This window comes from Pinus tabuliformis, chromosome J (assembly GCF_031772625.1).
Source record: "Pinus tabuliformis cultivar Carrire ecotype Pingquan chromosome J, CPIR1, whole genome shotgun sequence".
Lineage (NCBI taxonomy): Eukaryota > Viridiplantae > Streptophyta > Pinopsida > Pinales > Pinaceae > Pinus > Pinus tabuliformis.
Genome location: NC_142295.1, coordinates 1648672403 through 1648699954, shown reverse-complemented (window position 1 = coordinate 1648699954; position 27552 = coordinate 1648672403). Strand labels below are relative to the sequence as shown.

General features: G+C 39.1%; 1 protein-coding gene and 1 pseudogene across 1 annotated transcript in view; one reads left to right on the top strand and one right to left on the bottom strand.

The window, feature by feature from the left end:
* LOC149233862 (Pseudouridine synthase family protein) overlaps window positions 1-14947 on the top strand; it is a 336954-nt gene extending 322007 nt beyond the window's left edge. The window contains exon 10 of the mRNA XM_089379870.1: window positions 14280-14947. The gene's annotated coding sequence lies outside the window, so the exon portion shown is untranslated. The remainder of the gene's footprint in view (window positions 1-14279) is intronic.
* LOC149233861 (flap endonuclease GEN-like 1) overlaps window positions 1-27552 on the bottom strand; it is a 116331-nt pseudogene that overhangs the window by 39276 nt on the left and 49503 nt on the right.

Sequence of the window (27552 nt, the reverse complement as noted above, 5' to 3'; positions counted from 1 at the left end):
GTAATTAATTTATGTGGGCAACCAAATCTGTTGAAGATATTCTCTGTCAAAAACTTCATGACCACATTATGATCAGCCTTCCTAGTAGGGATTGCTTCAACCCACTTTGTGAAATAATCAATGGCTACTAATATCCACCTGTGCTGGCCACTGGAATGTGGATGAATTTCCCCAATGAAATCCAAACCCCACTGCTGAAAGGGTCATTTTGCCTGAATTGGTTTTAGGGGCAGGGATTTCAATTGCTATTTTCCTTCAAATCTTTGGCACTTGTCACAAGATTTAACAAAAACACATACATCAGAAAATAAAGTGGGCCAATAGTACCCAGCTCTGAGAATTTTATGGGCTGTAGTTTTCCAATAATGGTGCCCTCCACACATGCTGTTATGAAACTGCTGCATAACCTCTTTTGACTGTTCTTTATCCAAACACCTTAAAAATATTTCAGATGGATCCCTCCAGTAGAGCGGATTTTCCATAATGCAAAATTTTGCTGCTCTAAGCTTTAAAGTTCTGGCTTGACTTTGAGTAAATCCTGAAGGGATCTCTAGCTTCAGCAAGAAATTAATTATTTCAGCATACCAATTACATGAAGCTAGATTCTCAGCCACTGACTGCTTTCGGTCTGGTTCAGCTGTTTCTTCCTTTTCTGCCTGACCATTTTCTGCCATCATGCATAGGAAATCAATATCTAAAGACCTGCAGTTTTCTTCAGCCAATAACTTGGCAAGCCCCTGACCTCTGACCAGCTTAGTGGGCTTCAGCTCTATATTAAATTCTATCATTTTTGCAATCCATTTTGCCCTTCTTCCATCAGCATCAGGTTGTGTTAAGACATCTTTTATTGCAGCAAAAGGCACATATGCAATTATTCATGAATGCAAGATATAAACTCTGAAAGCCTTCAAGGATTCAATAAGAGCATATGCCTGTTTTTCTATAATATCATACCTTAGTTCAGCATCCCTCAAGTTCTTGCTGAAAAATGCTACTGGATGCTCTGAACCTTCTTCATCTTGCTGCAATAAAACTGTTGCAATGGTGTCTTCAGAGGCAAAAGAGAATATGTGGAACTCCTTGCTGTAGTCTGGACTTATTAATGTGGGAGCCTCCATAATAGCCTTTTTAATAGACTCAAATGATTTTCTTGCTGCATCAGTCCATCTTACCTCTGATCCTTTCTTCAACATGGAGGTCACATGCTTAACCAATTCTGCAAAATTTGGAATGAACCTCCTTACAAAATTTATTTTACCTAGAAAGGACTAGATATCCTTCTTTGATCTTGGGACAGACAAAGACTGTATTGCTTTGACTCTTTCTGGGTCAATCTGAACACCTGCAGCAGATACAACATGTCCTAATAGCTTGCCTTCATTCAAAGCAAATTGAGATTTTTTGGGATTGACTGATATTCCAAACCTCCTGCACTTCACGAATACTTTTTCCAAATACCGCAAATGATTTTGATGGCTGCTGGAGTAGACTATTATATCATCAAGGTAGATAAGCACAAATTTGCCCTTCTCTCCCACAAATGCTATATCCCTAGCTCTCTGAAAGGTGGCTTTCGCATTCATCAATCCAAATGGCATTTTGGCATACATAAAAATGCCCCAAGGAGTGGTGAATGCAGTTTTTTCTTGATCATCTAGATGCATAGCAATCTGATTAAAGCCTGAAAATCCATCCAAGAAAGACATCACTTTAGCTCCTGAGACGTTTTGCAGCAAATGCTCCATCTTTGGTAAAGGATAATTATCTTTCTTGGAGCATTTATTTAAATTTCTGAAATCAACACATTCTGATTTCTCCACTCTTTTTCCTCACCACCACCAAATTAGCTACCCATTTAGAATATCTAAGAGGAACAATGATCTTGGCAGCTAGCAACTTTTTAATTTCTTTTTCAATCAGTGGAAGAAGCATAGGGTTTATTGGTCTCAGCGTCTGTTTGAAAGGAATAGTGTCTTTCTCCAGAGGGATTTTATGTTGAATTATGTTTTTGTCATATGTTTTCAGATCACTATACTCCCAGGCAAACACATCTGCAAACTGCCTCACTAAATTGCAGTATTTAGCACTTTGATCAGCAGACAAATGAGTGGACAGATTTACATATCTATGTTGACCTGGACTTCCTATATCATGCTTACAGACTACAGATTGGTCTTCTTTTTGGGCAGCCTTGTAAGGCACATCATTCTGGTCAAACAGTCTTTCAAGAGGAATTAGACCCTTAGGAATATGGTTACTAGGAAGCTGGACTATGCTGTCTTTACCAATTTTATTTCTAAGCTGGGACTGGGGGTTTTCTTCCAAGGCATCATTTTCTTGGTCAATTTGCATCTCAGAAAACTCATCAATGACTTGCAAGAACCTACTCAACTCATCATCATTTTCAAAAACTTTCCAATGCTAGAAATTATCAGGCAAGGATGGTCTATACTTCATTTCCACTTCATAAACTAGTCTGGGAGGCATGGGAGGTATAAACAGACTGGCAGAAACAGCAAGGGAATCAACAAGCTGATTTTGACCTCTAGGAATATATGAAATACAGAAATAATCAAAGGAATCCCTGATTCTCCATACCTCATCTCTATATGCCTTCAACCTTGGGTGCTTTGCCTGAAATGTTTTATTAACTTGCTGAATGATCAAATCAACATCTCCAAACACCTTCAGATTCTTGATTCCTCTGTCTTTTGTTGCATTAAGGCCCAATAACAGTGCTTCATATTCTGCTATATTGTTTGTCACTTGAAAAATCAGCTTAAAAGACAGTTGAATGCTTTCTTGTTGTGGAGATATTAGCACCACCCTTACTCCTGTAGTCTCCCTGGTACATGCTCCATCAAAGAACATCTCCCAAATTTGACTTCCTTGCTCCTTCTCGGCCTAAACTGTTGGTTTTCTGAGCTGCATTTCGGCCTTCTGAGATTCTTCTATTTGGAGAATACATGCTCCAAAATCAATGTCCACTGCATATATGGGATGATTTGTAGGAATCTTCTCATCACTAATGATGTATGCCAACTGTGCTTCTCTATACAACCTCCTGCTTTCTCCTCCAAACACTGGGACAGTGGCATAAGATAGATCATTCTGTAATGTACCACTTAGTCTCTTAATCCACCCTCTGGACAGTAGCATGCCAAACTTAGGAAGGACATCTGCTACCACAATATCCATCATCATACTCTTCATGGGCAGTTGAGTTAAGGTAATGGCCAGATATTTAATCAATCCAAGACATTTCATCTTCCTTGAATCGAAAGAAAATAAATCATGATAGGGTCTAGTGATATCAAGGCCTAACTCTTCCATGACAGCTTTAGGCATTAAATTGTGGCTGGCTCCTGTGTCTAGCAGGAAATTGTGGAGGACTTTGTCATGAATGGTTAATGAGACATAAAAAGATGGAGAATTATTATCAGCGGGTTCAATCATGGGGCTGAGCACAATGGCAGGTTTGTCATCTTGCAAATTGACAGAGTCAGTGGAGGTTTGTTTGGTTTCTAGCTCAAGGGCTTCAAGGATAAGCTTCCTAAATACTTCACTCTTCACCAACTCAACCAGAGGCACAGATATTTTCAATTTCTGAACTTCTGACTGAAAGCTGAAAGAAGAAGATGTTTTATCAAAACTTTTTACCTCTTGAACTGGAGCTTTGAGGATGACTGGATCAGCTGCTAGTTTTCTTTGCTTGATATTCTATGGTTCTGTTTGGACAGCAGCCCTTTGGGCAGGATTCTCCTTGACATTTTTTGCATTGGATCTCAGATTATATCTCTGCTGGTCAGCAGTTTGTAAAACAGCTCCTCTGTCCCATTCTTGGCTGTCTTGTTCATGCGACAATGATTGTTCATACTCAGCCAATGTCAAAAATGCAGCGCTGTCTTTATCTTCCATGCAATGAATTTCATCCTCATCTTCTTCAAATTGTTCCTCCTCCATGACTACATTTTGGAAAGGAGCTTTAACTTTCTGATTTTCTTTTGATTCTTGACCCCTCTGCATAATCTGTAACTGCTCATTTGCTCTTCTGAATGGATTCTGATTTCTTGAAGCAAGTGTGTTTTGCTGCCTTGTTTTTCCTAAGTTCTGCTCAACCTTTAGCTTAGAAATTTCAGCAGCCAATGACTCTATCATCTTAGTCATTTTGTGTAATTTTGGCTCTGAAGATGAACTAGAGGAGGGAGAAGCCTGACCTCTCTGCCTCCTTTTATCAGCTTGGCTTTTTAGCTTTTCAGCAACCATTATATTAGATTCTACTTCTAGGGCTGCATCCTGCATGTCTGCCAGTGTAGCACATCTTCTTTCTCTCAGTAACAGGCAGAAATCAGAGTCAAAAGCATTGGCATAAGTGAGTTTGGCAGAGGTGGGGGTAGGTTTTATCTCAGCTGGTATCTTACTATACATTCGATTGTATCTTTTATTAAAATCAGGTATTGTTTCACCACTTTCCCTCTTTAGATTACCAAACTCAGTATGGTAATACAGCAAGTCCTTTTTATCTCCCCACTGCTTCAAAAATGCATCATCTAATACTTCAATATCTGTTATAGATCTCTGGGACAATTCTCTAAACCACTTCCTAGCCTCTCCATCAAGGCTCTGGACAAAAACTCTCATCCACACATCATTCTCACTTATATCTAAATTATCAGCATAACTGTAAAAAGCTTCTAGGTGTTCTTCCGCTGTTACTCCCTCTGTACCAGTAAATTTAGGCATATATTTCTGATATTCTCCCACATGCATAGGATTTAAAGGCACAGGCAATACCAATGGTCCATATTTGGCAGCTACAATTCTTTCTATCCTTGTAGGTGCTTGCTGACCTGCCATGATTGGAGTGTTGGAAGAATACTAGCAGATTGAATGGTAGGGAGTAATGTGATGGATGGCAAAGATAAAGGGATGTTTTGGATTGAATGTGAAGCTTTCTTTGGACTGAGATTCAAAGGGAAACTAAGTGCACAAGGGGCTGAACTAATCTCTAAAGGAATTCCCTTATTAACAGTGCTGATTTCTAAATCTTCAGAGTACAAATTTTCAGCTAGAACTTTATCTTTCAGAGATGAATTAGATTTCTTAGGCTTACCTGATCCTGATGCCCCTTTCTGTGAAGCTTTCTTCGATCTGACAGTCTTCTAAGGTTCAGGCACTGGTTCAGTAGCAGATTTCTAAGGATTTCTTCGAGTGTGTCTCACAAACTGAGCCAAAACTTCAATGTGGAGTCACCAAAGGATGGTCTTCCTCCAATGGAGTCGCCAGATAGATGATTACAACCAGAAACTGTGTTCAAACCTTGTCTATCATCAAAGCTTGAAGCTGTGTCGTTCTCCCAGGGAAGCTGAGCTTTGATTCTCCTCTCCTCGGCAACATCACCAATTAATGTTATCACCCCAAGAAACTCTCCTAGGTTGTATATCGGAGATGCTCGGGAACATTACAAACTCATCAAAATGATGGAAAAATGGTGGATGAATGAGACAAATGCTGCAAATTCAAGCCAGATAACCACTTGTACTATGCTTAACCCTAGATATGGGTGAACACCCCCAGACTACAAGGCTTTAGACCACCAATTACTCACAGTTTTGAATAAAATGTGATGATGGAGAAGACTGACCAGCACATGCACAGGACCCTGTGATGGCCGGCTGCAACTAGTTAAAAGGTCTGTAAACCTGTTTCCTAATACACAGACAGGATGACAACTTTCTAGTATTAAGACAATAGAAACCTGCAAACAAATTCAATGATACATGCTAAATCCTAACACAGAGGTGGGATGACAGCCCCTCTAATGCTAAACACTAACAGCACATGAATAAATGTAAAACAGGCACAGCCTGGAACAAGAAGGAGAAGTGGACAGTGAGCAATTAACAGCAAAAGAAGCTTGCATTAGCTGAAAATGAAGACCAGACGCTGCAGGTGACACAGTAGTTACAGTGTCCAGAAGTTGAAGCTTACAACAAAATAACACTCATCAACCTAATTACATCGTTTTTCTAGGTATATATAGAATTTGTTTACAAAATTACTCTGCTAGGCTATGCGTGGAGGTGTCTTAATTGACCAACAACCACATTTACAGTTAGATATGGGTCTTCTGCTAGAATCTGAATGTTTTAATGAACCAAATGGCTCTTTCTGTACTCTAGTGTACTCCTTGAACAGGTGAAGTATTATCTGCATGACTTTCAATAACTGCTGCAGTCATTTATCTGCTCAAGGTGGTCTTTTTTGTCCTTCGGAGGTACACTGTGTTGAATGCAATAGCTGAGGGCTTTAATGCGCAGGTCATTGGATCATCTCTTCCTTCTTCGCATACATGAGTCAAGCCAAAAACACTGAAAAACGCCTTGAAAACGAATAAGAGCCGAGATAAAACACTGGCCGTTGGATGGATTACACAAACGATCAAGATCTAATGGCTGGAGGCGATGGGAAGGCACAGAGGCGAGATGGATTATAGGCCGTCGGATCTGGCAAATCGCATGGCGGAGATTAGATCTGAGAGGGCTAACGGGCGCAATCAAGAATGGGTGAACGAGGGCCATTGGATCACGGGCAGCAGATTCAACAGTTGACGAGAGCGGAAGGTGCATGACAATTAACGGGCGGGGAACCGTACCGGAAGGGCGGTAAGCGGTTTCCCCGCACCGCTTTTCAGGTAAGGCGGTAATAGTACATGGAGGAGCGATGCAATTAAATTGCGCCACGCGGCAGGCAGGAAACCGCTTCCCTGCAAGCTATCGGCCGTGCAGGTTCGCGAAGCGGGAGAAGCGTATGGCGTCAGGTCAACAGGCAGAGGATCGGACGGCGGAGAATTAAGACATGTGCTTCGGGCAATGTGACAGGTGAAAAGACCCCGCAAGTTATGTTTTTATTATATGCGTGTGGTTATATAAGCTATCGGGGCTTATCAAGGGTTATCAGGGTTTAACACAAAACGCCCAAAAGCCTTTTAAATAAAGTTTAAATGGTTTAATAATGTTATAAACAAAAAGCGCCCGAGAGGTTAGAGGAACATGGGTCTAGGCAGGCTTTTGTTAAAACAACATATGCCCGAGAGCCAAGGGAAATAGAATTATAACGGGTTTATAAGGATAACAGAGAAAAATGGCAACAACGGGGTTAAGGGAGAGTAGGGAAAATGAAAGGGGAGGAAATGAAGGTGACTGGAGTTATAAGGGTAAAGCAAATGGAAGGGGAAAGATTGAATGAACTGCTGCTAGCTCCTCCTTTTCAGAAAACACCACGGCCAAGTTGTCCTTGACCCTAAAAAATGCTCAAACATGTAGTAGAGCTAACATTTGACAGCTCTTTGGTATTAAGACAACAGAAACCTACAACAAATTCAATGTTACATGTTAAATCCTAACACAGAGGTGGGATGACAACCCCTCTAATGCTAAACATTAACAACACATGAATAAATGTAAAACAGGCACGGCCTGGAACAAGAAGGAGAAGTGGACAGTGAGCAATTAACAGCAAAAGAAGCTTGCATTAGCTGAAAATGAAGACCAGACGCTACAGGTAACACAGTAGTTACAGTCTCTAGAAGTTGAAGCTTACAACAGAATAACACTCATCAACCTGATTACATCGTTTTTCTGAGTTTGTAATGTTCCCGAGCATCTCCGATATACAACCTAGGAGAGTTTCTTGGGGTGATAACAGTGTGGTCCATGTCAACATGGAAAGTAGACCAGAACCAGCCACAAGACAAAGGAGCTCTATACATCGAAGCCCTTGGAGATCATCCATGCTGATGTGTGTGGGCCAACTAGAAATCAAACACTCCAAGGAGAAAGGTACTTTGTGTTATTTGTTGATGATTATACTAGAATGATGTGGATATATTTCATAAAGTATAAATTTGAAACTTTTGAGTGTTTTAAGAATCTAAAAGCCCTTGTAGAAAATGAAAAAAATTCAAAAATTAAGTGTCTCAGAACAGACAGAGGAGGAGAATTCACATTAAACTAGTTTAATGAGTTTTGTAATATTCATGGAATTAAAAGGGAATTCTCGGCTGCCAGAACAGCTCAACAAAATGGGGTAGTTGAAAGAAAAAACCGAACAATCCAATAAATGGCAAGAACTATGCTATTAGCAGCAGACTTACAACCTAAATTCTGGAGAGAAGCAGTAGGAACGACTGTCTATACACTGAATCGAACTCAATTAAGACCAAATTGTGAGAAAACTCCTTATGAGCTATGGAAAGGAAGACTTGCTTCAGTGAAGTACTTCAAGATCTTTGGAAGCAAGTGCTTCATAAAAATAAATGATGGCTCACCTAGAAAGTTTGATTCTCGGGTTGATGAAGGGATATTTCTTGGATACTCTACACAAAGCAAGGCTTACAAGTGCTACAATTATCGACTGAAGAAAATAGTGGAAAGCATTGATGTAAAGGTTGATGAAGATCTTTCAGAAAAGGAAATTGAAGAACATGAAGATGACTCTCTCATTGAAGAAGAAGAACCTAAAGAGGAAGAAATAGAAGAGGAAGAAGAAGAAGAAGAGGAAAGAGAACCACTTAATACCCCGTCAAAGATGAAGTATGTCCAAAGAAATCATCCAGAAGAGCAGATCATTGGCGATAGAGATGAAGGTGTGCAGACCCGAAGAAGGATAACAATCACACCCACGAGAAAAGTCATTGCCCTGCTATCTATGATAGAACCAGAAACATTTGCAGAAGCAAGTAAGGATCCTCATTGGGTAAAAGCCACGGAAGAAGAAATGTCCCAAATTGAGAAGAACAAGACATGGGAGCTGGTACCTCGTGCAAAGGACAAAAGCATAATAGGAACCAAATGGGTGTTCAAAAATAAAATGAATGAGGAAGGATGGGTTATCAAAAACAAGGCAAGACTTGTTTGCAAAGGCTATTCACAAATTGAAGGAGTTGACTTTGAAGAGACATTTGCACCAGTGGCCCGTATGGAAGCTATTAGGATGTTCTTGGCATTTGCTTGCTCAAAAGGATTCAAAATCTATCAAATGGATGTGAAATCAACATTTCTGAATGGGGAACTCAAGGAGGAAGTCTACATGGAGCGGCCAGAAGGTTTTGATCTAACAGCGGGAAAGGACTTAGTTTGTAAGTTGAAAAAGGCTTTATATGGGTTGAAACAAGCTCCTAGAGCTTGGTATGCAAGACTGAATCACTATTTACAACAAGAAGGCTTCAAAAAGGGAGTGGCTGGAAGTAATCTATACATAAAGACAGATGAAGGTAAGTTACTAGTTGCTCTTGTTTATGTCGATGATCTGATTTTTGCTAGTAATAATGATGAAATGAGCCATGAATTTTCTCAAAGCATGTCAAAAGAGTTTGAGATGTCAATGATAGGAGAGTTGTCCCACTTCCTTGGACTTCAAATATCTCAAACCAGAGCAGGATTGTGTATATCTCAAACCAAATATCTAAAAGACATGCTCCAAAAATATCGAATGGAGGACTGTGCACCCATGAGCACACTTATGACCACAAACTGCAAACTGAGCAAAGATGATGACTCCCCTCTAGTAGATGCAACTCATTACAGGTCAATGATTGGAGCCCTTCTATACTTAACAACTACACGACCAGACATAATGCAAGCAGTAGGAATGGTGGGAAGATTTCAATCTGCTCCCAAACAATCCCATTTATTAGTTGTAAAAAGAATTCTCAGATATCTGAAGGGAACTTCTGATTTCAGTCTTTGGTACCCAAAGAACTCAACACTGACTGTAACTGCATACACTGATGCTGATTGGGTTGGAAGTATAGATGATCGGAAAAGTACGAGTGGAAATGCATTCTTCCTAGGAGACTGTTTTGTATCCTGGCTCAACAAAAAACAGTCATCCATATCATTATCCACATCCGAAGCCGAGTATATTTCTGCAGCAGAATGTTGTACTCAGATACTATGGATGAAGGAAGCTCTAAAAGATGTCGACATATGTACCGATCAACCGATTACCGTCTATTGTGACAACACAAGTGCTATCAGTCTCAGCAAAAATCCTGTGATGCACTCAAGAACCAAACACATACCAATCAAGTATCATTTCCTCCGTGAGCAAGTAGCTGAACAAAACATCGTCCTGAAATATATCAATACTAAGGAGCAGATAGCTGATATTTTCACGAAACCTCTTCCTTGAGAAGCATTCGAACATCTGCGTCAAAAGATGGGGGTTATTTCTTTATCATCACTCAAGTTCATTCATAGAGATGCAGCAGGACAGGGAGAGCAGTTTGACAGGGGGAGTCCGTATGCATTCCTTTGCCATTGATGTCAAAGGGGGAGAGCAGAAGAATATTACCATCAATAACAAAGGGGGAGATTGTTGGACACAGATTGTCATTGATGTCAATATGGCAATATTCAAGGAGTAGATAGAGCTAAGAGGAGGAGACAGAGCCAAAGAAGAGGAGCAAATAGCCATCGGAGCCAAGAGGAGCAGATGGAACGGAGCCAAAGGAACTAATAGAGCAAACAGAGCAATCGAGAGGATTATAGTGTATATGGTATCATAGCATATGTAGCAAGCGGAATATACTATCGGGAGCCCATAACACTATCAGCGGCCAAAACTATGAATCCCCAGCAAATACAATATCGGAGGAGCAGTGGACGCTTTTAACAGCAAACAAACATGAGCCGTTAGATTTCTAGCGAAAAGATCCGATGGCTACCGGGCGATAAAGATGCACAGGAGATAGCGAGCGGGGACGGTGGTAAGCAGTATTCCCCACATCGCTTTCGAAGGTGGGTGGTAAACATACCATGGCGTGCGATACCATTCATTGCACGACACGTGGATGACGGGATGTGGCGGAAAACAACTTTATTGCGCGTTAACATGCGGTTAAGTTATGGCATCGGGAGGAGCGAACGTCGTCAGATTGCCTAATGAATGATCAGACGACAGGTTTAACTTCACGTGTTTTTTTTCACTGATGTGACAAGAAAACGACGGAGAAGCTTAACGTCGTCGGATCGCCTGATGAATGATCGGACGACAGGTTTAACTTCACATGTTTTTTTGACTGATATGACATGGCATGTGGGACCTCTATATGGCTATAGCCTCCTTTATATGGTTTCCGTGAAGTAATAAGTCTGTGAATAAAAGTTTCTCTGACATATATATTTTTCATTCCTTGGTGATAGGAAGAAGTCATATATATATATATATATGTGTGTGTGTGTGTGTGTGAAACGTCTCATTTCTAGAATTGATTCGGGCATCTATATTATAAACAAATAACAGTTCATGACCAAAAGAAAAGGGACCTCTCTATTATTTTTTCAATAAGCATCATTTCTATTGTAATTTGGCCCCTCTTCCTCTTGAACATGTCCCGTGAAGCATTGGTTAATTCGAACGCAAAGGAAGCTAAGCGAATGGAGGAGGGAAGCCAGAAGGTCGAGCGAGTGTTGAGGAAGCCAAAGCTCAAGCGAGCGAGGAGGAAGCCAAAGAGCCAGCGAGTAAGCGAAAACGAATAGACAAAGGCATGAGAATGTATAAAACAGTAAAAACAGAGAACTGTTGGTGTTGGTGTGATGGTGAAGAACCAAAGTGTGAGGTAGCAGAAACAACAGAGACAGAAGAGGCAGTAGAAGCAACGGAGGCTGTAGAAGCAGCAGAGGCAGGAGAGTAGGAGTGAGAGAACTTTAGCTGAATAGAGTGTAGCAGCATACTAGTGTATACCAAGATTGGGTTGGAGTCCAAGAGATTGGAGCCTCATAACTGAACAGGACTAAAGTCATTAGAGGTAGGTGCTCCTAAGTGCTGAACCACTGCTAAACAGAGTTGGTGCTCTGGAGGTTGGAGCCTCACTGAAGTCCAAGTTGGAGCTTGGAAACTATTCACAGTCAGACATATACTTATATTGTATTTATTTCATTGTACTGTCTTGAGTTTTAATAAAAGCATTTATCCCAGCTGTTGGTTTCTGTGTTCTGTGTATACATATACATATCTATATGCCTTTGGCAATCACTAGAATAAAAAAAAGAAAGTAAGAAATACTGATCCACCCCCCCTCAGTGTTTCCAAAAGAAATGACTCAGGATGCTTGAGAGTGGTTTCGCCCTCATTGGATTTCATATGGAGAAAGTAGAATTTTAGATCTCACTCAAAATCTAGCAGACTTATCTTTTTTTTTCAGGATTTCAGGATTGGGGGGATTACAATGTTTCCATTGGATTTTGTCATGTACTAGGGTATGGAACTTGTATTTAATCAGGAGAACCAAGCCCTCTATGCAGGGGAGACTCCCAATAATCAAGGGCACGTAGGATACTAGGGTATGGAACTTGTATTTAATCAAGAGCACTAAGGTCGTTCGACTATGTAGGAGGAGACTCCCAATCAAGCACGAGACAAGAAATTAGAAATTTCTCGTGGCTGATTTTGGATATTTCTATTTTCATTATGTGATTATTCATGAGTAAATGTGATGTAAGTTTTGAGACTTATAGTTTATGCATTGACAATTTAATCATAATGTAATAAATTAGAATGTATCATATATGCTTTATGATTGCACATATTTCTTAAATGTCCTAATATATATATATATATATATATATATATATAACATTTCCCTGTTTCCAAAATTTGGGGGGGTCACGTTTCATACCCGTGCCCATTTCAGAAACTCATACCCGTTTCCTTGTTTCGTGCAACTTAGGTTTAGAGGCATGTAGCCGCCACATCTCTTTTCAGAGATAAGATACCATTGCCCGAGCTAGTTTATCTCCATTTCTGTATGTAAACATATTTTAGTTGTTTCATATTAATGAAATGAAGTTTTATTTCTGCTGCATCTCTTTCTTTATGTGTATATCTATATTTTGTTGCATCCCTGCATAAGTCTGGATCATAATTTTCCAATAGAGATGCACCTTGTGGTTTAGGGATTTTATCATTAACTAGAATTTGAATAGTATCAAGTCAGATTATTGAAATTTCTATAGTGAAAGAGGGTATAGGTACACCACATATGCATAAGTATATACACACCAAGTTGTAGTAGACTTGTGATTTAAATTGTTTATTCAATGGCTGGGTTTATAATTAGCTAACTTTTGAATTTGATTTATTTAATGAAGTTGAATGCTAACTTGCAAAAAATAAAAAATAAGATTACAGGAAATCAGGTTGGGTTTAAGTCATCGTTTTGTTCATTATTGTTGTTGTTTAAATGGATAATTATGAAAGAGGAAGAAGAGAGGGTGTGCCACGGGAGGAAGAGTAAGAGGGAAAAAGGATGGGATTAACAATGCATGATATTTTTTGTTCATTTCCTGGCCACTCCTAAACAATATGCAAAGTACACCATATTTGGTCAAGTTGGTGTCCAACTTCCTTTACAAAGAGGAAAGATTCAGTGTCTTGTGGCACCATAAGAACATATGCAATCTTTCCTGATTTGTTGCTGCCTATGGAATAATCCTTCCAGCCTCTATCTGAACATCCTGCTAGTCAATATGATGTAATTTTATGAATTGATTCTGATGGCTTGGATTTTCTTACCCTTTCAACAGTTGAACAAAACCTACTGCCACCTTCCACCATTAGTATTGAAACTGTAACAATAGGTTACAAACAATAACAATCTTATAATCCCCTTCAGTTCTGCAACATGTTAACTGCCTCATCTGATATGCCAAATCACGACAATCAACCAACATTGAATGGTTCATTTGATCCTAATCCCAAAAATCCCTTGCTGGCTCCAACAGTTGAACGTGTTGGTCAATTCATCAGTGTGACTGTGAAGAAAGAGGCTAACTGGTCAACTTTGGAAAATGTTGAGCTGGAAGAATAGGGAAGACATCATTCTTGGTGACACTTGTGAGGTGCATCATCTCTTATCTAGTTGTCTAGCTTATTTCTCACATGGCACTTCGATGTCACATTTGGGACATGATTATTGTGACAATCTGAGTATGGATTTATGTAATGCACGTAATGAGATTTCAGATTTTGATATGAGATTACGGTTATGTTGTAACAAGTATGAATTGGATAGATTTGGCTTCAATTTCTGCTTGCACTATAAACGTTGATTTTTAATCTGATGCTGATGACATTTTTGTTGAATCTGGTTGAAAATAACTTTGTTTAGAATGGAGGTAATTGACTATTGATTTTAATTTCTTCAATGGTATGAACTGATCCTTGCTTCGGAGTTCATAATGAGTACTCAATGCTTTCAAAATCCATTATGGCAGGCAGAGGCAGATCCAGGTGTACAAGTGAGAGCTAAGGCAAAATACGGCAACCCCAGCAGAACAATGATGATTCAATCCGCCTGCTATTTATAATAAATGATTTAATAAAAAATAAGAAGGGTCCCAAGACGAACAGACTTGTTTCAAGAATGCAAATCTCATATTCTTTAGAACTTGAAATTCATGATATTTTATAAATGATCATAAGGTAGGTAAATGTCATGTTTTGCTCTGGGAGAGTGCCCATGTTTGTTATAAAGGGGTTAAAGTGAACTTTAAGCTTGTAACACCCTAGTCACTTATGATGGTGGCCAACTTGTCATCCCCGCAACCCCACTAATTTTTTGTGCCTAGAGGCAAGTCGATGTAATTTTATTTTATAAGAGGTACTATTATAAAAATTCGCCAAAGGGAAATTCTAAAAGTCGAATTACCTATTGTAAATGACTTTTCAAGACATTAGTTAAAGAAAGCAGTGGAAGCTCCCTCCCTCCTCCAACAGTAAAAGAAGGGGGATGGGGGCAGTGGCAAGGGTTTGCGAGGAGAATTTCCTAGTTTTTCTAGAAGAGGACAAAGTTTGAGGTTGGTTGCAGAGATTGTTTCAATGGATTGTAATCTCAAAGGGAGAGTTTGAGCAATAATAAAATACATAGCACCTGTTTTGTCTACATTGGAGTATGCCATTCTACCACTGTTTCTGCTATATTTATATCTCATATTCTAATCTGATTGTGCTTGAGTCTACAAGTTATTGATTTGGTTTGGATATGAATAACATAAACTTGGTTTGGATATGAATAACATAGAAAATTTGGTTTTTTACATCGATGCATGTTTTTGGTCTATGTAAAAAGAATAGAGGTTAATATCAATGTTGTGAACATCGGCATCGGGATAAAATCGGTGAGGGTTCGGAAAAAGAAAAAATCATAAAAATCAAGAAAAAAATTGGTAAAAATTAGCAAAACATCAGCAAAATTAAAAAAATACAAATTTTATTTTTTATCTTTTCAAGTTTTTTGGTGTCTAAAGCATCTACAACATAAAATAAATGCATTGACACATAAATATGAAAAGAAAACTAATATATAAGATGTGTAATATGTCTAGTGCTACATCACACATAATAGTGAAACATGTCCTGAATCATGAATCCTGACCCAACCTCAAAAGATCAACAAAATATAAAATAATTGTATCTCATATCATGAGCCACATCCAATGAAATGAGTTTCTAAGTTCTAACTTTTAACTTCTAAATAATGATTTCCTTTGCCCCTTTTGCGAGAAAATGTAATGGCTTTTCCTCTAGATGAAGTAGGCCCTTGCGCTGGTATTGGACTTTGATGTTCTCTAGAAAAATTAGGAGGTAGACTATGTCCTCTACTGGTGACCATAATAGGTGGTGTCACCTCCTCCTTCACTACCTCTCTCTCCCCTTTAGAGGCTACCTTCTCCATTGCCGCCTCTAACCAATCAGGGGTTGATTCCATGACAGGCCTCTCGGCCTCAACCCTCCATGCAATAGTGGTGTCAATCCCATCTAATGAGATGACCTCCACATTAGGTGTCTTTTGAAGTTGCCTCACCCATAATCGGAGATTGTAGTAGACATAAACCATGTTGTTAAGGCGTTGGGACTCCAACTTATATGAGGGTCATAAATTATAAATTAATAATTATAAAAATAATAATATAATTTTTAATTAATTCAAGAAATTAATTTGAAAATTGTTGACAGCTAATCCTCACGATTAGGTGAATTTATGTAAATAATTAAATTAGGAATGTGAACAGTCATCAGGAGATGAACTGAGCAGTCACACCCTTTTGTATATAACAATAACATACTTAATGGAATAGATCGAATCAGTTTTACTGCCTGGCTTGACATGGTATCAGAGCCAAGTTCTCAAAATAGTTGTAACTCCCTTTATTTTTGCTACTGTGGGCTATACGCTGGTCTGAGCACTGTCCTCTGTCGTTCTGACCTGAGCACTGTTCTGACTTACCTCTGTCCTCTGCGTTGTGTTTCATTGCCTCAACGCCTCTGTCCTCTGCGTTGTGTTTCGTTGCCTCAATGCTTCTGTCCTCTCTGACTGTTCATAAACGTTTCAGAAAAAAAGGCGTTATTGCACTTGCGCCTCCATTGCATGAATTGCATTCACCTGATTATTTTGTCTTGTCTGTGCGGATCCCCAGCATCTCCCGCTTGTTGTAGGTTCTATCGAACAGAACCAAGGACTCCCACCTCACTTTTATGCGGAAGTATGTCTAGCTCTTGTGGACCCTGGTGACCGTTTCTGCCATGGACGCGGGCTTTGCTAGGGAGTTGCGGTCTACGAGCCCTTTCTTTGTCTTCTGTCCCTCTACGAATACTGGAGCGTGAATTATGTGCGTCAAACTATTGTTGATCGTCTCAGAAGTGGGATGGTTAATGTTCTCTGTCTGCAGAATGCATGCACCGTGAAGTTATATTAAATGCCTTCATATTAACATTGTTGTTCATCGATGAAACTCTAGATTGAATTTTTTTAAAGGCAATGTGATGAATGGAGCATGTGAATGGTGTGGTTTTGTGTATGCGTTAAAGCCAATCGAATATTTGCTCGTTTGTTTATGGCCTTCACCTTCTTCAACACTTTGTTGGACTCCACATAACTTGTGACTGCCATTTCTTTTAAGAACCCTTTCTTGAGCTGGTGCGGCTGTTGTGGACACTTCTCTGGCAAACCGAGACCTCATTCTATTCCAAATGTCTTGTGAGATTCTGCACACATTTCGAATTTATTCTTTTCCTTTTGCCGTTGCTCGAGGTCTGAATAGTAGAGTAATTTAGTTTGCAGATTACTGTGGTGTGATTTTTGAAAGGAGTTCGGATTTTCCACAGTGCTCATGTTTAGTAGAGTAATATTAAAAATTGTTTGAATGGGATGCGTTACTCCACGATTAATTTAAAGGTCGTGGCTGTGTGTTGAACGTTTTGGAGGATTGAACATTGTTAAATGCTGCATGTTGATGTAAATTGTGGGTTTTGGCTCCTTCTTGAACACGACCTGACTGAACACTACACTAATTTTGAGACACGGTGAACGCTACCTGAGGCGGAATTCTATTCACATTATATGAATAGCGTTTGGATGGTCTTAATGCACTTTGTATATAATGTTTGGTGAAGATCTTTAGCGCAGCAGAATTCTGTTTATACCTTCCAATGATCAATAGTATATCAATAGCATTTGGATGGTTTTAATACACTTTGTATATAGTGTTTGTTGTGGTTGCTAGGATATATATATACCATGCTGTTGGGCTACCATAGTGTTGTTTTTTATAAAGCTGTTTTCAAAGTGACTAACATAGTTAACGCTCTTGCGTTTGACTGTGTTTAATATATTATTTGAGGCCATAATACATTTTGATATCAGAATCAATTTTCTTTTAGCAGCAGAAGTATTTTTACAACTCTTGGATTTTACAATGCATCCAATCATATCTATGGTGGGAATAGTTCTCACTGGCAAGGAGAACTATCCTGAATGGTCCCGGATGATAAAACACACCCTCATTTTCAATGAGTTGTGGAAAGGAGTGTGTGTTGAAGAAGGAGACAATGACTCAGTACGGCCTACCTCAGACAAAGAGTTCGTCATTTGGGAAAACAAGAACAGCAAAGCTTATGCATTAATCGCATCATCTGTAAATGAAGAGGTGAGTCGCCATATTTCGTCATATTCAACTGCCTTTGAAGCCTTACAAACCCTGAAAGAACTCTATGGCTCACATTCTGCACTTGAAGTTGTCCAACTCATGATTAAACTCTTCACTCTTGAACTGCAAAATAATGAACCTCTTGCTCTTGCATCTAAAGTAAAGTCTATAATGCATGATATCAAATCCACTAAGGTTGAATTGGATATTCCTCTTATTGCTTTTCTCAAGGCATTTTATCCTACTTACTCCAATTATCTTGAGTCATTGCAAGCAAATGGAAATCTTAAAGCTATAACCTTTGACTCTCTTGTGAAAAAGTTTGTTGAAAGAGAGAAAGCTTTCAGAAAGAAAACAGCCCCTGAATCTTCTGAAGAGACTGTGTGCCTTGCTCATAAAGAAAAACATCATGCTCAAGATTCTACAAGAGGAAGAGGTGGATGAAGAGGAAGAGGAAGATATTTCAGAGGCAGGGGGGGCAGACATTCTCAAGGAGAAAAGGCAGATTTACACTGTATTTGCTGCAAAAGAAATGGATCACATGATGCCTCTACATGCAAGCTACCATGGGACAAAATTGAGCAAAAAAGAAACCAACTGAAAGGTAAAACTGATGATACATAAAAAGGTAAAGCACCTGAATCTGCTCACTATGTTGAGGCACAATGTAACATTGGAGTAAATGAAGATTTGTTTAATGCTTCACTTGCTTCTTGGAAAAATGATTGGTTGCTTGATTCAGGAGCAACCTGTCACATGACTCATAGAAAATATTTTTTTGAAGATTTTACTGACAATGTTGATGGAGCAGTATACTTTGCAGATCAATCAAAAATCAAGCCATCAGGGCTTGGCACAATCAGGGTTAAACTGCCTGGTCTTCTAGACTTTCTTCTGGATCATGTTCTATATCTCCCACAGCTCAAGAGAAACTTGTTGTCCATGGTCCACATCCGCCAGCAAGGTCACTCCATCCATATGTTTGATGGCAAGCTTGAGGTAAGAAAAGCATCTGACCACTCACTTGTCATGAGGGGAATAGAAGAAGAAAGGCTTCTCAAACTGCAAGGAACCTCTGCTCATGCACAACATTTCTCATATACTTCTCATCATGAAGAAGGTACACTTCCATCAAGTTTATTATGGCATGCTAGATTTGGACATTTAAACTATGACAGTCTCCGCTTATTGAAGAAAAATGGTGTTGCTGGTTTGCCTACAATTCCTAGGAAACTTAAGCAATGTGATGCTTGCATTCTAGGAAAGCATAACAAACAGTCTTTTCATGATTCACATTCAAGAGCACATAGGAAGCTTGAACTCATTCATTCAAATTTATGTGGTCCAATGCATGTTCCTTCTGCAAATGGAAATAAGTATATGATGACATTTATTGATGACTATACCAGAATGTGTTGGGTTTATTTATTGAAGAACAAATTTGATGATTTTCAAACATTCAAGAATTTTCATAAATGGATTGAAAATGATGCACAATCTCATATTGGGTCTATTCGTACTGATAATGGAAAAGAATACACATCAAATGAATTTGAAAACTATCTTCGCCAACATGGGATCAAACATCAAACAACTATGCCTTATAATCCCCAACAGAATGGTGTAGCTGAAAGAATGAATAGAACAATCTTGAATATGGTACGTGTTAGTGTCAGTCTTTCCAGCCTTCCTCCAGTGATCAAATATGCTCTTACAAAGTGATTTTAAAGTGTCAAGGTCAAATTTTGTCATTTCAAAGAGTTTTCAAGCAAAATTTGGTCACTAGGCATTAGGTCTAGGGTTTGCTTTAACTCCTTCTAAAGTTGTCCAAATGTCAGTCTATGTCATCATTCAGCTGATTTTATCATCATTCATGGGGTTGTCATTATCATCTCAGTGTCTAATGAGTCATTTTACACCTTGTTCATGCTTCAGTTGCGCCCAGGCAAGGTCATTTCCCTCTCCTAGGGTTTTGAAGCCAATTTCTCTTGAATGGTCAAATCATTAGCAAAACTTGTATCCTGATGTTCATACACCTTCCCCTATCCTTAAAATACCTTACCAAATGCTTCCCATCACTGAGATCCCCCAAAATCCTCATTTTTGCACAAACCCTAGTTTCTAGCTACAACCTGGCAATTTTCTAGGTTGGGCCTGTGTTTTTCCCTTTTGGACCCCTTCCCCTCACTCAATCTCTGAGATTCCACTTTCTCCTGCTTCCTAACATCCCTCCCTACTCCCAAAAATTTCCCCAAGAATATAGAAGCCCCCTATCCCCTTCATTTCGCTCCATTTCGACAAAATTCCTTGTTTCACACATCGAGACAAGTCGCACTCAAATGATCTTCCAGAGCAATAAAAGATGAATTTTGGAAAACTGAGAGAGGTTTTTGTCCATAACATGCCAAAGAAGAAAAACCTCCTTCACTTTTTGCATAGGTGTCATGGTTTTAGAGAAATGTCAAAATTACAATCACCGGATCCAAGGAGGTTGGCCAAGGCACTAAAACGACGGAAAAGGCCCGATCCACTCCAAATTTTGGTCAAAGCCTCTTTGACTGAGCATGGTACTTGATTGGGGACTCCCAGCCCAAATTTCAAGAAATTTGGAGAAAATTGTCATTTGTGAATTTTTTATGCAATTTGCAGGTTTTCCCATTAACGGGTCTCACCCCCCGCGCGACCCTTCATCATGGAAACTCCATTTGGCAAAAACTCAGCATTTCCATATTTTTCATGCAAATTTACATATGCTCATGGATGGACTTGAGATTTGGTGAAGTTTTGTGCCTCCAGAAAGTCAAAAAACTAGTAAAAAATGACTTTCTGCCACTTTTTTGAATTGCAGAAAGCAGTCTTGGGAGATTTGATTTTTGACAGGGCAAATGAACTCCAAATTCAAAAATTCCAGTTGGGTTGGAAAGTAGACTCACAGACCTTTCCAACAAGCCCACTTTTGCTCAATTTGGCCACCTGCAAGTGCCCCAAAGATGGCTCCAAAGGCGCGCGACCCGTCAGGCAGGGGCGCGCGACCTGTCAGGCAGTTTTGTCCAGAAATGCACTGTACAGCCCAGAAAACGCAGATTTGACTTAGTTTGACTTTTTGGGGTGAATTATGATTCTCTTTGATGTAATTATTGTACTTGTAAGACACTTTTACTCTTATGTAACACTTCTAGAAGATTCATTCATGAAAAGGGTAAATATTAAATGAATGAATTGGTTTCCTAGCTTATAGAGGCAAGTTGTTTTGACTGCCTAGATTTTAGTGCTCAGTTTAGAATTAGTTGAAACAGCTCCTAGAAGGATGAGCTCGACCCCTAGAGGCAAGGGAAGAGGTTGGCTTGCCTATATTATGTATTTTCTTAATCATTTTCAGGGGTTGAAAGGTTGGACTCTTGAGGGAGAAGCTATCATTGTATTATTCACTATATCTCTGCAATTTTTGGCTAAGGAAGACCAGGGTTTTGCAGTCCTCTTTGGGATTCTTGTGGACTCATGTGTTGATGGTGTGTTTCTCAATGTACTTGTAAGCTTGTTATGTGATTCATTTCCTTTCTTTTACTTCTGCACATTAAACAAATGAAGTGTTAAAGTAAGAATTCATGCTTGCCATGCTCTGCTTTTAAGTTTGTTTAATTTCAATGTTTTCTACTGTCTAAAGAGAATTCAAAGTTATTGTTTGTTCTCTTTAGCTCTTCATCTTTCTTTCCTGACCATCCACTTCAGTTAAAGGCATCAATACTGTCTCCTACCTCGCCCCAAAGAACCCCCTGCAGAAACTGTGTCCAATCCCCGCACCCAAAATTGCCATCCCCTCAATTTGCCACCAAAAAACCCTAAAAATCCTAAAACAACCTTTTTGATCAGTGTACTAGCCTAAAATCAGTGTTAACATATTGGTCATCTCATCCATTGAAGATTTTACGAGATAGACCGGAGAGAGCCTTCTCCTACCTCGTAGGGCTAGCTACGAGGCTAAATGGTTTGATGTTGCCTTGAGGTTTACCTTTCTCAGCCTGAGGTGAAATTTCAAGCGCTAACAGTACGATCCATGCTTTTCTTCAAAAATGTAAAGATAATGTTTTGGGCTATTGCTGTTCTATGTGCTGCATATATAAAGAATAGATGTCCATCTAATGCTATAAGAAACAAGACACCTTATGAATTGTGGTATGGACATGTTCCTTCGGTAAAACATCTCAGGGTCTTTGGTTCCACCTGTTATGCTTTGATACCAAAGGTACATAGAAACAAACTTGGTGCTAGAAGTCGTAAGTGTATCTTCTTGGGGTATTCAAACACCTCCAAAGCATACCGCCTGTATGATGAAGTAAATAAAAAGTTTGTTGTATCTAGAGATGTAATTTTTCTTGAATCATCCAAAACTAACAATGTTGTTGAGCGGCAACTTGATCTCTTGGATAGATTCGCAAAAACAAAATCATTTCAAGAATTTGATAATCAGATTCCACATCTTGAAGGGGGGATTCCTATACTAGATAAACATGTGGAATCTTCTTCTGAAGAACACTCTCCCCCGCTTGAAACTCCAACAACGGATGATACTTTAAGTGATGTAATTGATAGAATTGGGAGACTCAGTCTTGATTCAGTCCCAACTCAATCAACAGAGCAGCCTGGACCATCTCAGAAAGGTCCCCCAAAGTGGCTTACGAAAACACTTGAAAGTGTTCATCCTGATGAAATTGGAAAAACAGGAACTAGAAATTCAAACCGAGAAAATGGAGGTGATGTAGATGACTCTAATTCACCTGTTGATATGGATGTTTCCTATGATTGTGAATTGAACTTGTCTACAAATTTTGAACCAACTTCCTTCAAAGAAGCTACTTCTCATGATGAATGGAAAGAAGCGATGCAAAAGGAGTATGATGCCCTCATAAAGAACGACACTTGGAAGCTGGTTGATCCTCTATTTGGAACCAAACCAATTGGCTGCAAGTGGGTCTACAAGAACAAGTATAAAGCTGATGGCTCAATTGACAAGCACAAAGCTAGGCTTGTGGCAAAAGGTTTTGCACATAAGGAAGGGGTCGATTATGAGGATACTTTTGCCTCCACAGCGAAATGGGCCACCATTCGGACACTCTTTGCACTAACAGCTCAGAACGGTTGGAAAGTCCATCAAATGGATGTAAAAACTGCCTTCTTGAATGGAGATCTAAAAGAGAATGTTTTTATGTCCCAGCCTGAAGGATTTGCTGTGGAAGGACATGAACATAAAGAATGCAAACTTGTGAAGTCCTTGTATGGCCTCAAACAAGCACCACGAGCCTGGTATGAAAAACTAACTGAGCATCTTCTGAAACTCAACTTCAATCATTTTGATCTTGATGATACAACTTTATTTGTCAAGAAAGTTGACAAAACAGTTGTATATCTTGTGGTATATGTAGATGATCTTTTAATGACAGGGAACAATGAAAGCTACATTGCATCCATAAAGAAGGAATTGGGGAAAAGTTTTGAAATGACTGATTTGGGCTATGTTCATTACTATCTTGGCATTAAAGTAACCCAACATCCAAAGTCCATATTTTTTTCTCAGAAGAAATACATTGGAGATTTGTTGAACAGGTTTGGCATGACAGAGTGCAACCTTCTTACTACAATGGAACAAAACTTAAAGCTCACATCTATTGAAGGAAAGGAATTTGAGGATGCAACAAAGTATAGACAGCTTGTAGGAAGTCTCAACTACCTAACTACTACCAGACCAGACATTTCATTTGATGTTGGAATCCTCTCTAGGTTTATGCAAAAGCCTTGTGAGGGACATTGGTCTGCTGCAAAAAGAGTTCTAAATTACTTGAAGGGAACTCAAGACTTTGTAATCAAGTACACACAGGTGGATGACTTCAGTTTGATTGGATACTCTGATTCAGACTTCGATGGAGACAAGGAAACTGGGGAATCTACTTCAAGATATGCTATGGGTCTTGGATCAGGAGCTGTCTCCTAGAGATCACGCAAACAATCAGTTCCAGCAGATTCCACAACAGAAGCAGAATATGTGGCAGCAGCTAAAGCAACAAAAGAAATTGTGTGGCTCAGGGAAATTCTTGAAGATTTGCAGGTAAAACAAGTACAATCAACTCCACTCATGATTGACAACACCTCTGCAATAAAGTTGGCCAAGAACCCAAAGTTCCATAATCGAACAAAGCACATCAATACTAAATATCATCTGATCCGACATCATTTTGAGGCCAAAACGATCCATCTCCGTCATTGTTCCATAAATGAGCAAATTGCAGACATCTTCAGCGAAGCGCTTGGAAGAGAAAAGCTTGAAAGATTCAGAACGATGCTTGGACTCACCAACATCCCTTCAGATTAAGGGGGGAATGTTGACACCTAATCCTCACGATTGGATGAATTTATGTAAATAATTAAATTAGGAATGTGAACAGTCATCAGGAGATGAACTGAGCAGTCACACCCTTTTGTATATAACAATAACATACCTAATGGAATAGATCGAATCAGTTTTACTGCCTATTGGAGTTACTGCATGGCCTGACAAAAATTCTTAACCTATTGCGCTTCTTGGTGTGTGTTTTTTCAAATACACTCTAGTTGCATTCGCATCTAGATGAGCTACATGTTTGGTTGAGCACTCGAATGACGGGGTTTTGGAGATTGGGTACTTTGCCGCCATAGCTTGTGCACCATGCATCTACAACAAATAAGAGAAACATAAGGAAAAAATTGAAATTTGAAAATTGAGGCAAAGTATGAAGATACAATGAAATTTGAAACAAACTATAGCTTACCTGACATTTTGGTCTTCCTATCATGGATAACCATGTCAAAGCTAAATGTGCCACCTGCCATCTTGTATATCTTTATTTCTTTAGAAATTTATGTATGTTTTGTTGGGGATGAAACTATCTTCTGAACACAAAGAAAGAATCCATCCATGACCTCAACATCAATTCTAAAACCAGAGGAGTACGAAAAAGCAGGTTTTAGGTAGAACCTTGTAGCATGAATGGGACGATGGGGTATATTGTTCCATTTCTCATCAATCACTTTGTATCAGTTACTGTTTCTCAAACCCCTCATCCTCCTTATCCTCATAATAGCTATTAATGGATTCTTTGGCCCTATCCATGGCCTCATGCAAGCAGCCATTGCGGGATTGTCTCCATCATTTGATCGAAGAACCTTTACCAGGCTTGTCTCCATCATCTGATTGAAGAACCTTTACCAAAAGTTCAGTAGTGGTACGAGCCTCTTGTACTCTTTCCCAAAAGCTCTCATGTTATGAAACTAGCCTACATATGGCCTCTCACTCTGGGTTGCATCTAAATGATAAAGCACACAACTCCTTTGAAAGAGACATCTTCTTCACATCCCACACGAATTCAAGAGGGATTGAAGAGATATGAAGCTAGCGACAAAGTGTGTAATAGTAGGGCACACTAACTCCTTATTATTGGTGAGTCTTTTCATCAAATGAAGCATAGATGCATGATTATATGTAAATTTTGTTATTCTTTTTGTTGATTACAATATGCCTTACATAAGAATTTTTTTCCTATGTCCTCTAACATCAAGCCAATATAGTGTGCAAAAAAAGGTGTACAAAACAAGTTAGGAGGCCTCTTGTGGTTGACCGAATTGTATAGGTACCACGACAACGCTCAAGATGTGTTAGAAAATTAGAAAGGCAGAAATATTTTCTTATACTTGATAAGTACTTGTGATGTTCTTAACTTCTTATTAGGTTTCTTTATATCTTCTTTCTTTTAGTTCATCAAGCAATTACCAAAGCAAAAGCTCATAAAACAATGGACACAAGATGTAGGCTCATAACTAGGGAAAATTCCCTCTCTAGGGGAAAACCAAGTCATTAATTCTTCCTTCAATAGTTTTCCTGAGATATTCCAAGACTCTTGACCTTGACACAAACTATCCTCCACACCAAGTCAACCTTTCGCCTTTCTTGCAAATGATCCTTCTTGACCTGACAGTGGTAGCAACAATGGTAGCACTTTCTTCGACCCAACAACTTCTATCTTGTATTGGAGACTTCAATCTTCACTAGAATACTTCAATCTTCTCTTATCTAGGCCCAACACAACTTCTAGAGGCATCAACATCCAACAATAGCAACTTCGATCTATACTTTGATTTTGCAATAGCAACATACGGTAACTAGCTACGACATTAATAAGAGAACTTTGATCTTCCAAACCAGGGCACGAGAGAGAGAGAGAGATAGAAGCACCAAGATTTCAATTTTCCCTTTTTCCTTCTCTTAGACCAAACTCACACTTCCTTCTCTTATTTCACACTTTTTCCCAGCTTCAAGAGATTTTGATCTTGCTTTTGAGTGAGTGTGCTTCAAATGGAATTCAGATTGCTTCGTTTATAGTCCTTTGGTGAGGTCGAATAACCCTTCCTGAGGCAAACTTGATCATCTTAAGTCCGACTTCGTGCAGAGGTATCATAATTCATATTTGACTTAATACTTAACCTTTTTACATGATTCAAAAGCCCAAGATGGGTCTCTTTAAAAGTACAATGACTCTATTAACCCAAAATAAATCCTAGAAGTCCTCAATGGGGACTTTGACCTGAAACATGATGACTCGAGCATGAAACCCATGCTTTAATAAGTCATGATAATAATAATAATAATTCTTTTCATTATTCTTTTAACAAGTACATTACAAGATGACTCAAATATGTCAAATGAAGACTGAACCTAGTTAAATTTTCCAACACTCCCTCTTAACTAGGAAATTATTCATTAGAGACAAGTACAAAGAAGATCTCAACTATATGAACCATGAAGAACTTTAGGCACCAGAATGCCATGGACTATATTCCTGACCAGTGAAATATATCCATTGGTCTTTCAACAGTTTAGGCACCACAATGCCATGGACTAGATTCCTGACCAGGGCAATCTATCCATGTGGGACTAAGATGGACTCCAGCTTTCAACCTCTGTAGGTACCATCAGGTTTAATTGCTAACCATCAACCCAGGGATCTAGGTATGTATCCAAAAATAGACTTCAATAACCAACACCACCTTTGCAACTTCGAGACCTAGACATCCACACAAAGTGTCGGTCATATGTCCTCCCAGTGAATGCTTCACTCACAAAGCCTCAACACTCCTTGATCTAGCAAATCAATGATAACCAATCTCTCCCAATCAAACTGATTGGTAACCAACATGCTATCAAACCATCGAGTTGTATAGGCACCACAACAATGCTCAAGATGTGTTAGAAAATTAGAAAGGCAAAAATATTTTCTTATACTTGATAAGTACTTGTGATGTTCTTGACTTCTTATTAGGTTTCTTTATATCTTTTTTCTTTTAGTTCATCAAGCAATTAAAGCAAAAGCTCATAAAACAATGGACACAAGATGTAGGCTCACAACTAGGGAAAAATCCCTCTTTAGGGGAAAACTGAGTCATTAATTCTTCCTTCAATAGTTTTCCTGAGATATTCCAAGTCTCTTGACCTTGACACAAACTATCCTTCACACCAAGTCAACCTTCCGCCTTTCTT